Genomic DNA, 14,315 nt, shown 5'->3' with positions numbered 1-14,315 from the left:
ATGAGGTATTCCATAGGAAGGATTCTCAGCCAAACAAACTGCCTGATAGGCTACATTTACACAGGCAGCACAGATCAGATCTATTTTTCCCCCCCACTAATTGGTCTTTTGACCAATCACATCAGCTCTTTTGACCGATAAATAGGCAAAAATCCGACTCAGAATTGGGCTGCCTGTGTAAACGAAGCCCCAGCATCAAGTAAAAACTCAAACCGTATTAGTTAGTTATCAGTGTCCAACCCACAGCATAGCATCTCTTACTAAACTATGACACATCCCACTGCTACAATGAATAGCTATATTACAGTTGTGTTGGACACAAATCATTGAATTGACCATAGATACTGTATCAGATTGACATTAAGAGGACTGGGCTATATCCCTTAGTGATCCTGTGGTGACTTTAAACAGATGATACACCTGTCTGAGAGGAAGACACACACACACACACATACACACACACACACACACACACACACCATCTCCTCTGTATGACAGGCACTATCTGTTCTCACCAATGGATCTGTCAGGGTTCTGTTCCTTTCCCTCTCTTCTCTCTCTACCTAACCATCCATTACAATACAGTCCATTTCTCTCTCTTCTCTCTCTACTTAACCATCCATTACAATACAGTTCCCTTTCTCCCTCTTCTCTCTCTACTTAACCATCCATTACAATCCAGTCCATTTCTCTCCCTTCTCTCTCTACTTAACCATCCATTACAATACAGTTCCCTTTCTCTCTCTTCTCTCTCTACCTAACCATCCATTACAATCCAGTCCCCTTTCTCTCTCTTCTCTCTCTACTTAACCATCCATTACAATCCAGTTCCCTTTCTCTCTCTTCTCTCTCTTCTCTCTCTACTTAACCATCCATTACAATCCAGTTCCCTTTCTCTCTCTTCTCTCTCTTCTCGCTCTACTTAACCATCCATTACAATCCAGTTCCCCTTCTCTCTCTTCCCTCTCTTCTCTCTCTACTTAACCATCCATTGCAATCCAGTTTCCTTTCTCTCTCTTCTCTCTCTTCTCTCTCTACTTAACCATCCATTACAATCCCGTTTCCTTTCTCTCTCTTCTCTCTCTTCTCTCTCTACTTACGGTAACCATCCATTGCAATCCAGTTCCCTTCTCTCTCTTCTCTCTCTACTTAACCATCCATTACGATCCAGTTCCCTTTCTCTCTCTTCTCTCTCTTCCCTCTCTACTTAACCATCCATTACAATCCAGTTCCCTTCTCTCTCTTCCCTCTCTTCTCTCTCTACTTAACCATCCATTACGATCCAGTTCCCTTTCTCTCTCTTCTCTCTCTTCCCTCTCTACTTAACCATCCATTACAATCCAGTTCCCCTTCTCTCTCTTCCCTCTCTTCTCTCTCTACCTAACCATCCATTGCAATCCAGTTCCCTTCTCTCTCTTCTCTCTCTACTTAACCATCCATTGCAATCCAGTTCCCTTTCTCTCTCTTCTCTCTTCTTTCTCTACTTAACCATCCATTACAATCCAGTTCCCTTCTCTCTCTTCTCTCTCTTCCCTCTCTACTTAACCATCCATTACAATCCAGTTCCCCTTCTCTCTCTTCCCTCTCTTCTCTCTCTACCTAACCATCCATTGCAATCCAGTTCCCTTTCTCTCTCTTCTCTCTTCTCTCTCCTCTCTCTACTTAACCATCCATTGCAATCCAGTTTCTTTTCTCTCTCTTCTCTCTCTTCTCTCTCTACTTAACCATCCATTACAATCCAGTTCCCTTCTCTCTCTTCTCTCTCTACTTAACCATCCATTACAATCCAGTTCCCTTTCTCTCTCTTCTCTCTCTTCCCTCTCTACTTAACCATCCATTACAATCCAGTTCCCTTTCTCTCTCTTCTCTCTCTTCTCTCTCTACTTAACCATCCATTACAATCCAGTTCCCTTTCTCTCTCTTCTCTCTCTTCTCTCGCTACTTAACCATCCATTACAATCCAGTTCCCTTCTCTCTCTTCTCTCTCTTCTCTCTCTACTTAACCATCCATTACAATCCAGTTCCCTTCTCTCTCTTCTCTCTCTACTTAACCATCCATTACAATCCAGTTCCCTTTCTCTCTCTTCTCTCTCTTCTCTCTCTACTTAACCATCCATTACAATCCAGTTCCCTTCTCTCTCTTCTCTCTCTTCTCTCTCTATTTAACCATCCATTACAATCCAGTTCCCTTTCTCTCTCTTCTCTCTCTACTTAACCATCCATTACAATCCAGTTCCCTTCTCTCTCTTCTCTCTCTTCTCTCTCTACTTAACCATCCATTACAATCCAGTTCCCTTCTCTCTCTTCTCTCTCTACTTAACCATCCATTACAATCCAGTTCCCTTTCTCTCTCTTCTCTCTCTACTTAACCATCCATTACAATCCAGTTCCCTTCTCTCTCTACTCTCTCTACTTAACCATCCATTACAATCCAGTTCCCTTCTCTCTCTTCTCTCTCTTCTCTCTCTACTTAACCATCCATTACAATTCAGTTCCCTTCTCTCTCTTCTCTCTCTACTTAACCATCCATTACAATCCAGTTCCCTTTCTCTCTCTTCTCTCTCTACTTAACCATCCATTACAATCCAGTTCCCTTCTCTCTCTTCTCTCTCTACTTAACCATCCATTACAATCCAGTTCCCTTCTCTCTCTTCTCTCTCTTCTCTCTCTACCTAACCATCCATTACAATCCAGTTCCCTTCTCTCTCTTCTCTCTCTACTTAACCATCCATTACAATCCAGTTCCCTTTCTCTCTCTTCTCTCTCTACTTAACCATCCATTACAATCCAGTTCCCTTCTCTCTCTTCTCTCTCTTCTCTCTCTACTTAACCATCCATTACAATCCAGCTCCCTTTCTTTCTCTTCTCTCTCTACTTAACCATCCATTACAATCCAGTTCCCTTCTCTCTCTTCTCTCTCTTCTCTCTCTACTTAACCATCCATTACAATCCAGTTCCCTTCTCTCTCTTCTCTCTCTACTTAACCATCCATTACAATCCAGTTCCCTTCTCTCTCTACTCTCTCTACTTAACCATCCATTACAATCCAGTTCCCTTCTCTCTCTACTCTCTCTACTTAACCATCCATTACAATCCAGTTCCCTTCTCTCTCTTCTCTCTCTACTTAACCATCCATTACAATCCAGTCCCCTTTCTCTCCCTTCTCTCTCTACTTAACCATCCATTACAATCCAGTTCCCTTTCTCTCTCTTCTCTCTCTTCTCTCCCTACTCAGTTCATTTCTATCCGGCCATATTGTTATCAAAACACTTAAAGGAGTCATAAGACCTTCACACCCTGCTCTTGTAGTCAGACAACGTCTTTTACAACCTGACACAGTAAACTGTTGAAACACAGACTCAGTAAACTGTTGAAACAACAGACACAGTAAACTGTTGAAACAACAGACACGGTAAAATGTTGAAACAACAGACACGGTAAACTGTTGAAACAACAGACACGGTAAACCGTTGAAACAACAGACACGGTAAACCGTTGAAACAACAGACACGGTAAACCGTTGAAACAACAGACACGGTAAACCGTTGAAACAACAGACACGGTAAACCGTTGAAACAACAGACACGGTAAACCGTTGAAACAACAGACACGGTAAACTGTTGAAACAACAGACACGGTAAACTGTTGAAACAACAGACACGGTAAACCGTTGAAACAACAGACACGGTAAACTGTTGAAACAACAGACACGTTAAACCGTTGAAAGAACAGACACGGTAAACCGTTGAAACAACAGACACGGTAAACCGTTGAAACAACAGACACGGTAAACCGTTGAAACAACAGACACGGTAAACCGTTGAAACAACAGACACGGTAAACCGTTGAAACAACAGACACGGTAAACTGTTGAAACAACAGACACGGTAAACTGTTGAAACAACAGACACGGTAAACCGTTGAAACAACAGACACGGTAAACTGTTGAAACAACAGACACGTTAAACCGTTGAAAGAACAGACACGGTAAACCGTTGAAACAACAGACACGGTAAACCGTTGAAACAACAGACACGGTAAACCGTTGAAACAACAGACACGGTAAACTGTTGAAACAACAGACACGGTAAACTGTTGAAACAACAGACACGGTAAACTGTTGAAACAACAGACACGGTAAACCGTTGAAACAACAGACACGGTAAACCGTTGAAACAACAGACACGGTAAACTGTTGAAACAACAGACACGGTAAACTGTTGAAACAACAGACACGGTAAACTGTTGAAACAACAGACACGGTAAACTGTTGAAACAACAGACACGGTAAACCGTTGAAACAACAGACACGGTAAACCGTTGAAACAACAGACACGGTAAACTGTTGAAACAACAGACACAGTAAACTGTTGAAACGACAGACACGGTAAACTGTTGAAACAACAGACACAGTAAACAATAGTGTCACGCCCTGGCCTTAGTATTATTTGTTTTCTTTATTATTTTAGTTAGGTCAGGGTGTGACATGGGGTATGTGTGTGTTTTGGGTGATTATATGGTATAGGGGGTGTTGGTTGTAGTGTATGGGTTTGTGTTGAGTGTAGGTGTTTAGGAAAGTCTATGGTTGCCTGATTTGGTTCTCAATCAGAGACAGCTGGTTATTGTTGTCTCTGATTGGGAGCCATATTTAAGGTAGCCATAGGCTTTAGGTGTTTGTGGGTAATTGTCTATGTTGAACGTTTGTAGCCTGTGTGTGTGCACTACGTTTATAGCTTCACGGTCGTTTGTTGTTTTGTATAGTTTGTATAAGTGTTTCGTTTCGTGTTTCATCTTCGTGGTTCTAATAAAAGAAGATGTATTCATACCCCGCTGCGCCTTGGTCCGTCTCTCCTCCACACGATCGTGACAAATACAGAACATTGTTTTGTTTTTGTTGCACTAACCTTCCCTATGTCCGAAAATGGCATCCTAGTCCCTATAGCTCTAGTCAAAAGAAGTGCACTACAGAGGGACTAGGGTTCCGTTTTGGGACATGTCCCTGTACTCTGCTTTAGTTCTACAACACAGCAGCTGCCGTTTACAACTTCCTGCCACTGAAGGACATGGTTTTTACGGCACCATTCAATCTAACACAACAATGGAAACATAAAGCCAACAGCAATTCAATTCAAGGGTCTTTATTGGGATGGGAAACATATTGTCACGGTTGACTAGGAGTGGAAGGTAGGAATCAGACGCAGAGAGCAGAGGTTCAAGGAAACAATATACATTTAATCCGGTACAAAAATGGTCCTACCCAAAACACGGGGCGGAAAACACTGACCAACCCAAAACACGGGGCGGAAAACACTGACCAACCCAAAACACGGGGCGGAAAACACTGACCAACCCAAAACACGGGGCGGAAAACACTGACCAACCCAAAACACGGGGCGGAAAACACTGACCAGCCCAAAACACAGGGCGGAAAACACTGACCAACCCAAAACACAGGGAGGAAAACACTGACCAACCCAAAACACGGGGCGGAAAACACTGACCAACCCAAAACACAGGGCGGAAAACACTGACCAACCCAAAACACAGGGCGAAAAACACTGACCAACCCAAAACACAGGGTAACACGGTCCAGAGCACAACAACACCTCCAACTCAAAACGTGAACACAAAACAATCCCACACAAACAAGAGCTTTACAAACTTAAATAGGCGAGTAAATCAAGAAAACACAAATAGGAACAGGTGCAACGAATAAGACAAAACTAACAGAAAAGGAAAAAGGATCGGTGGCGGCTAGTAGGCCGGTGACGACGACCGCCGAGCACCGCCCGAACAGGCCGGGGAGACAACTTCGGCGGGAGTCGTGACACGTGTTAACATTGTTAAAGAAAGTGAAATAGATCATATACAAAAGTGAAATAAACAATAAAAAATGAACAGGAAACACTCCCAGAAGTTACAAAAGAATAAAGACATTACAAATGTCATATTATGTATGTATATACAGTGTTGTAACGATGTGCAAATGGTTAAAGTACAAAAAAAGGGAAAATAAATAAACCTAAATATGGGTTGTATTTACAATGGTGTTTGTTCTTCACTGGTTGCCCTTTTCTTGTGGCAACAAAACTCTCTCTCAATATAAACAATGTATCGTTGATAATTATGTAAATCACACAAGTAACACTGTGATGAGCATAATTAACATAATTATCAACTATGCATTGTGTTTGATTCCCAATTTCATGGGCTAATCTGGTTGATACAGAGAGCTAGCATGATCTTTTAAAACCTGTAAGTACATGTAAACTGATGGTCAAACATGTACGCCCATCAAAGAATGAGGGTGACCAAAGATACAATTTACATTAAGACGTCAAATAACAGAAGTACGGTCAGAGAGAGAGAGAGAGAGAGAGAGAGAAAAAGTGAGAGAGAGAGAGGGCGGGGAGAGAGAGAGAAAAAGTGAGAGAGAGAGGGCAGGGAGGGAGAGAGAGAGAGAGGGCAGGGAGGGACAGAGAGAGAGGGCAGGGAGGGGAGGGAGCGAGGGAGGGAGAGAGAGAGAGGGCAGGGAGGGGAGGGAGCGAGGGAGGGAGAGAGAGAGCGAGGGCAGGGAGGGGAGGGGAGGGAGCGAGGGCGGGCAGGGAGGGAGAGAGGGGGAGCGAGGGCAGGGAGGGAGGGAGAGAGGGGGAGCGAGGGCGGGGAGGGAGGGAGAGAGAGAGCGAGGGCGGGGAGGGAGGGAGAGAGAGAGCGAGGGCGGGGAGGGAGAGCGAGGGAGGGGAGGGAGAGAGAGGGAGAGCGAGGGAGGGGAGGGAGAGAGAGGGAGAGCGAGGGAGGGGAGGGAGAGAGAGAGAGAGCGAGGGCGGGGAGGGAGGGAGAGAGAGAGAGCGAGGGCGGGGAGGGAGGGAGAGAGAGAGAGCGAGGGCGGGGGAGGGAGAGAGAGAGAGAGAGGGGGAGGGAGAGAGAGAGAGAGAGAGGGCAGGGTGGGAGAGAGAGAGAGAGAGAGAGAGGGCGGGGAGGGAGAGAGAGAGAGAGAGGGCGGGGAGAGAGAGAGAGAGAGAGGGCGGGGAGGGAGAGAGAGAGAGCGAGGGCGGGGAGGGAGGGAGAGAGCGCGAGGGCGGGGAGGGAGGGAGAGAGAGAGCGAGGGCGGGGAGGGAGAGCGCGAGGGCGGGGAGGGAGGGAGAGAGAGAGCGAGGGCGGGGAGGGAGAGCGAGGGAGGGGAGGGAGAGAGAGAGAGAGCGAGGGCGGGGAGGGAGGGAGAGAGAGAGAGGGCGGGGAGGGAGGGAGGGAGAGAGAGAGAGCGAGGGCGGGGAGGGAGGGAGAGAGAGAGCGAGGGCGGGGAGGGAGAGCGAGGGAGGGGAGGGAGAGAGAGAGCGAGGGCGGGGAGGGAGGGAGAGAGAGAGCGAGGGCGGGGAGGGAGAGAGAGAGCGAGGGCGGGGAGGGAGGGAGAGAGAGAGAGCGAGGGCGGGCGGGGATGGAGAGAGAGAGAGAGAGGGGGAGGGAGAGAGAGAGAGAGAGAGAGAGAGAGAGAGAGAGAGAGAGAGAGAGGGCAGGGTGGGAGAGAGAGAGAGAGAGGGCGGGGAGGGAGAGAGAGAGAGGATTTTTATTTTTCGATATGTATACTTTGACAATGTAAGTAATAATGAACTTGCCATGTCAATAAAGTCAATTGAATTGAATTGAATTGAATTGAGAGGGCGGGGAGAGAGAGAGAAAAAGCAAGAGAGAGAGAGAAAAAGCGAGAGAGAGGGGGGGGGTGGGGAGAGAGAGAGAGCGAGGGCGGGGAGGGAGGGAGAGAGAGAGGGCGGGGAGAGAGAGAGAAAAAGCAAGAGAGAGAGAGAAAAAGCGAGAGAGAGAGAGGGGGGGGTGGGGAGAGAGAGAGAGCGAGGGCGGGGAGGGAGGGAGAGAGAGAGCGAGGGCGGGGAGAGAGAGAGAGCGAGGGCGGGGAGGGAGAGAGAGAGAGAGAGGGTGGGGAGGGAGAGAGAGAGAGCGAGAGAGTGAGCGGGGAGAGAGAGAGAGGGAGGGAGAGAGAAAGAGGAGAGGGAGTCAGCTAGAATCTCCAGTTCAGTCCGCCTGGTCAATCTACTGTAGCACAGTACTGGTGCTAATCTTTGAACGGAACACGCTGTGGCTCACTGGGCAGAATAGCAATCAGTCAATCAATGAATCAATCAATCATATGCACTTTATAAAGCCTTTTTATTACATCATCTATTGTCACATGGCGCTTTACAGATACCCGGCCTAAACCCCCAAAGAATAAGCAACGCAGAAGTGGCCAGGAAAAGGACGAACCCTAAAGAAGAACCCTCTCCAATGCGAACGGACAAACTCTCAGAGCAAGACCTACTGATCTCTGCCTTCTGCCTTAAATTGTTGATCAAATCAGAGGTTTTAAGAAGAAGAAAAAAAGAGAGAGATGTCTCACATGTCCCTCTGATGGAACTAAGGTGAATGGTGACTTCTTAGAGTCTATGAATCACACCTTCTCTGATGGAACTAAGGTGAATGGTGACTTCTTAGAGTCTATTAATCACACCTTCTCTGATGGAACTAAGGTGAATGGTGACTTCTTAGAGTCTATTAATCACACCTTCTCTGATGGAACTAAGGTGAATGGTGACTTCTTAGAGTCTATGAATCACACCTTCTCCGGAAATACAGGCTATAAAAAGATATCTTACACCTTCACGCCAACTTCGGCGGGAGTCGTGACACATGTGTTAACATTGTTAAAGCAAGTGAAATAGATCACATACAAAAGTGAAATAAACAATTTAAAAATGAACAGGAAACACTCCCAGAAGTTACAAAAGAAAAAAGACATTACAAATGTCATGTTATGTATTTATATACAGTGTTGTAACGATGTGCAAATGGTTAAAGTACAAAAAAAGGGAAAATAAATTAACCTAACTATGGGTTGTATTTACAATGGTGTTTGTTCTTCACTGGTTGCCCTTTTCTTGTGGCAACAGAACTCTCTCTCAATAGAAACAATGTATCGTTGATCATTATGTAAATCACACAAGTAACACTGTGATGAGCATAATTAGCATAATGATCAACTATGCATTGTGTTTGATTCCCAATTTCATGGGCTAATCGGGTCGATACAGAGAGCTAGCATGATATTTTAAAACCTGTAAGTACATGTAAACTGATGGTCAAACATGTACGCCCATCAAAGAACGAGGGTGACCAAAGATACAATTTACATTAAGACGTCAAATAGCCAGTCCCTCTGAACTACAGAGACAACACAAACAGATCTGAGACCTGGCTAAGATCTAGTCTCACATGTCCCTCTGAACTACAGAGACAACACAAACAGATCTGGGACCTGGCTAAGATCTAGTCTCACATGTCCCTCTGAACTACAGAGACAACACAAACAGATCTGGGACCTGGCTAAGCTCTAGTCTTTAAATGTCTCTCTGAACTACAGAGACAACACAAACAGATATGGGACCTGGCTAAGATCTAGTCTCACATGTCCCTCTGAACTACAGAGACAACACAAACAGATCTGGGACCTGGCTAAGCTCTAGTCTTTAAATGTCTCTCTGAACTACAGAGACAACACAAACAGATCTGGGACCTGGCTAAGATCTAGTCTACATGTCCCTCTGAACTACAGAGACAACACAAACAGATCTGGGACCTGGCTAAGATCTAGTCTCACATGTCCCTCTGAACTACAGAGACAACACAAACAGATCTGGGACCTGTCTAAGATCTAGTCTCACATGTCCCTCTGAACTACAGAGACAACACAAACAGACCTGGGACCTGGCTAAGATCTAGTCTTTACATGTCCCTCTGAACTACAGAGACAACACAAACAGATCTGGGACCTGGCTAAGATCTAGTCTTTACATGTCCCTCTGAACTACAGAGACAACACAAACAGATCTGGGACCTGGCTAAGCTCTAGTCTTTAAATGTCTCTCTGAACTACAGAGACAACACAAACAGATCTGGGACCTGGCTAAGATCTAGTCTCACATGTCCCTCTGAACTACAGAGACAACACAAACAGATCTGGGACCTGTCTAAGATCTAGTCTTTACATGCCCCTCTGAACTACAGAGAATAATGACTTCTTTAGAGTCAGTTCACACCCTCACCTCCTCTACACCTGTCTGTTAGGAGTGTAGCAGGGACTGCGTCCCCAATGGAACCCTACACCCTCTTCCCTATGGGCGCTGGTCAGATGTAGTGCACTACATAGAGAATAGGGTGCCATAGGGCTCTGGTCAGATGTAGTGCACTACATAGAGAATAGGGTGCCATAGGGCGCTGGTCAGATGTAGTGCACTACATAGAGAATAGGGTGCCATAGGGCGCTGGTCAGATGTAGTGCACTACATAGAGAATAGGGTGCCATTAGGGCTGCAAGCCTTTGAGGTTCAGTAAGTCTGGTTAAGACACACACAGGTCTGGTTAATGACCACAGAGTGAACACTTGTTAGGAGGTAATTGACATGAAGAGGACAGAGCTGCTGTCTGTCTGTGTTAAAACCACGTAGTGTAATAGTGGACGGAGAGAGTGTGTGTGTGTGTGTGTGTGTGTGTGTGTGTGTGTGTGTGTGTGTGTGTGTGTGTGTGTGTGTGTGTGTGTGTGTGTGTGTGTGTGTGTGTGTGTGCAACTCCGTGCAGTAATGATGAATCATTATTATGTGTGGTCTTCTGCCTGGAGCCCAGGTTACCCATCCACCATACACACACACACACACACACACACACACACACACACACACACACACACACACACACACACACACACACACACACACACACACACACACACACACACACACACACACACACAGATTACCCATCAGCCTATGCACAGTGCTACAGTGTGATTGGACAGATCACCTGTTAATAGAGGAGTCATGACACGTTGGACTGATCACCTGACAATAAAGGAGTCATGACACGTTGGACTGATCACCTGACAATAAAGGAGTCATGACACGTTGGACTGATCACCTGTTAATAGAGGAGTCATGACATGTTGGACTGATCACCTGTTAATAGAGGAGTCATGACACGTTGGACTGATCACCTGTTAATAGAGGAGTCATGACACGTTGGACTGATCACCTGTTAATAGAGGAGTCATGACACGTTGGACTGATCACCTGTTAATAAAGGAGTCATGACACGTTGGACTGATCACCTGTTAATAGAGGAGTCATGACACGTTGGACTGATCACCTGTTAATAAAGGAGTCATGACACGTTGGACTGATCACCTGTTAATAAAGGAGTCATGACACGTTGGACTGATCACCTGTTAATAAAGGAGTCATGACACGTTGGACTGATCACCTGTTAATAAAGGAGTCATGACACGTTGGACTGATCACCTGACAATAAAGGAGTCATGACACGTTGGACTGATCACCTGTTGATAAAGGAGTCATGACACGTTGGACTGATCACCTGTTAATAGAGGAGTCATGACATGTTGGACTGATCACCTGTTAATAGAGGAGTCATGACACGTTGGACTGATCACCTGTTAATAGAGGAGTCATGACACGTTGGACTGATCACCTGTTAATAAAGGAGTCATGACACGTTGGACTGATCACCTGTTAATAAAGGAGTCATGACACGTTGGACTGATCACCTGTTAATAAAGGAGTCATGACACGTTGGACTGATCACCTGTTAATAGAGGAGTCATGACACGTTGGACTGATCACCTGTTAATAAAGGAGTCATGACACGTTGGACTGATCACCTGTTAATAAAGGAGTCATGACACGTTGGACTGATCACCTGTTAATAGAGGAGTCATGACACGTTGGACTGATCACCTGTTAATAAAGGAGTCATGACACGTTGGACTGATCACCTGTTAATAGAGGAGTCATGACACGTTGGACTGATCACCTGTTAATAAAGGAGTCATGACACGTTGGACTGATCACCTGTTAATAAAGGAGTCATGACACGTTGGACTGATCACCTGTTAATAGAGGAGTCATGACACGTTGGACTGATCACCTGTTAATAAAGGAGTCATGACACGTTGGACTGATCACCTGTTAATAAAGGAGTCATGACACGTTGGACTGATCACCTGTTAATAGAGGAGTCATGACACGTTGGACTGATCACCTGTTAATAAAGGAGTCATGACACGTTGGACAGTATGAGTCCGGTCAACAGTATACAGGTCTACAATGTGAGTCAGGTCTACAGTATGAGTCAGGTCTACAGCATGAGTCCGGTCTACAGTACACAGGTCTACAGTATGAGTCAGGTCTACAGTATGAGTCAGGTCTACAGTATGAGTCAGGCTCAATGAGAATCCAAGTCACGTGCTGCTGCTAGAAATAACATCATTAGGGAACTCCAATACAGACTGGAGTGTGGTATTGGGAGAACATAGCTAGGCTAGTAGCTTGTGGTATTGTTATGCTGTGGTGTTGGGAGAAGATAGCTAGGCTAGGCTAGTAGGCTGTGGTATTGGGAGAACATAGCTAGGCTAGGCTAGTAGCTTGTGGTATTGTTATGCTGTGGTGTTGGGAGAAGATAGCTAGGCTAGGCTAGTAGGCTGTGGTATTGGGAGAACATAGCTAGGCTAGGCTAGTAGCTTGTGGTATTGATATGCTGTGGTGTTGGGAGAAGATAGCTAGGCTAGGCTAGTAGGCTGTGGTATTGGGAGTAGATAGCTAGGCTAGGCTAGTAGGTTGTGGTATTGGGAGTAGATAGCTAGGCTAGTAGGCTGTGGTATTGGGAGTAGAAAGCTAGGCTAGGCTAGTAGGGTGTGGTATTGGGAGTAGATAGCTAGGCTAGGCTAGTAGGGTGTGGTATTGGGAGTAGATAGCTAGGCTAGTAGGCTGTGGTATTGGGAGTAGAAAGCTAGGCTAGGCTAGTAAGCTGTGGTATTGGGAGTAGATAGCTAGGCTAGTAGGCTGTGGTATTGGGAGTAGAAAGCTAGGCTAGGCTAGTAAGCTGTGGTATTGGGAGTAGATAGCTAGGCTAGGCTAGTAGGCTGTGGTATTGGGAGTAGATAGCTAGGCTAGTAGACTGTGGTATTGGGAGTAGAAAGCTAGGCTAGGCTAGTAAGCTGTGGTATTGGGAGTAGATAGCTAGGCTAGACTAGTAGGCTGTGGTATTGGGAGTAGATAGCTAGGCTAGTAGACTGTGGTATTGGGAGTAGATAGCTAGGCTAGTAGGCTGTGGTATTGGGAGTAGATAGCTAGGCTAGGCTAGTAGGTTGTGGTATTGGGAGTAGATTGCTAGGCTAGTAAGTCGTGGTATTGGTATGCTGTGGTATTGGTATGATGTGGTATTGGGTATGCTGTGGTATTGGTAGGATGTGCTATTGGTATGATGTGGTATTCACAGATTTTATGTGTAATTCTATGGTAGTATTGGTATGCTGCAGTGTTAGGTAGCTAAACTAGGCTAGCTAGGATTTAGTATTAGTATACCCTCTGGGATTAATAACGTAGGCTACCTAGCCATCTATCTATCTGACAGCTAGGCTATAGGCTGTGGTATTGGTAGGCGGTGGTATTCATGGATTCTATATGTAATGCTGGTTAGCTAATAGCTAAAGTAGACTAGCTAGGCTAGGCTGTGGTATTGGTATGATGTGGTATTAGGTAGCTAATATATAAGCTAGGCTGTAAGCTGTGGTATTGGGAGTAGATAGCTAGGCTAGTGGGCTGTGGTATTGGGAGTAGATAGCTAGGCTAGTAGGCTGTGGTATTGGGAGTAGATAGCTAGGCTAGGCTAGTAGGTTGTGGTATTGGGAGTAGATAGCTAGGCTAGTAGGCTGTGGTATTGGGAGTGGATAGCTAGGCTAGTAGGCTGTGGTATTGGGAGTAGATAGCTAGGCTAGTAGGCTGTGGTATTGGGAGTAGATAGCTAGGCTAGTAGGTTGTGGTATTGGGAGTAGATAGCTAGGCTAGTAGGCTGTGGTATTGGGAGTGGATACCTAGGCTAGTAGGCTGTGGTGTTGGGTCGCAAATAGCTATGCTAGGCATCAGGGATGACAGCTGAGGTTCCTCGTGTTAACCCAGGAAAAAGATCAGAACATCAGAGATGAAAGCTGGGGTTCCTCGTGTTAACCCAGGAAATAGATCAGAACATCAGAGATGAAAGCTGGGGTTCCTCATGTTAACCCAGGAAATAGATCAGAACATCAGGGATGACAGCTGGGCTTCCTCATGTTAACCCAGGAAATAGATCAAAACATCAGAGATGACAGCTGAGGTTCCTCATGTTAACCCAGGAAATAGATCAGAACATCAGGGATGACAGCTGAGGTTCCTCATGTTAACCCAGGAAATAGATCAGAACATCAGGGATGACAGCTGAGG

This window comes from Salvelinus alpinus, chromosome 4, assembly GCF_045679555.1.
Source record: "Salvelinus alpinus chromosome 4, SLU_Salpinus.1, whole genome shotgun sequence".
Taxonomy (NCBI): domain Eukaryota; kingdom Metazoa; phylum Chordata; class Actinopteri; order Salmoniformes; family Salmonidae; genus Salvelinus; species Salvelinus alpinus.
Note: the sequence above shows the minus strand (reverse complement) of the source record.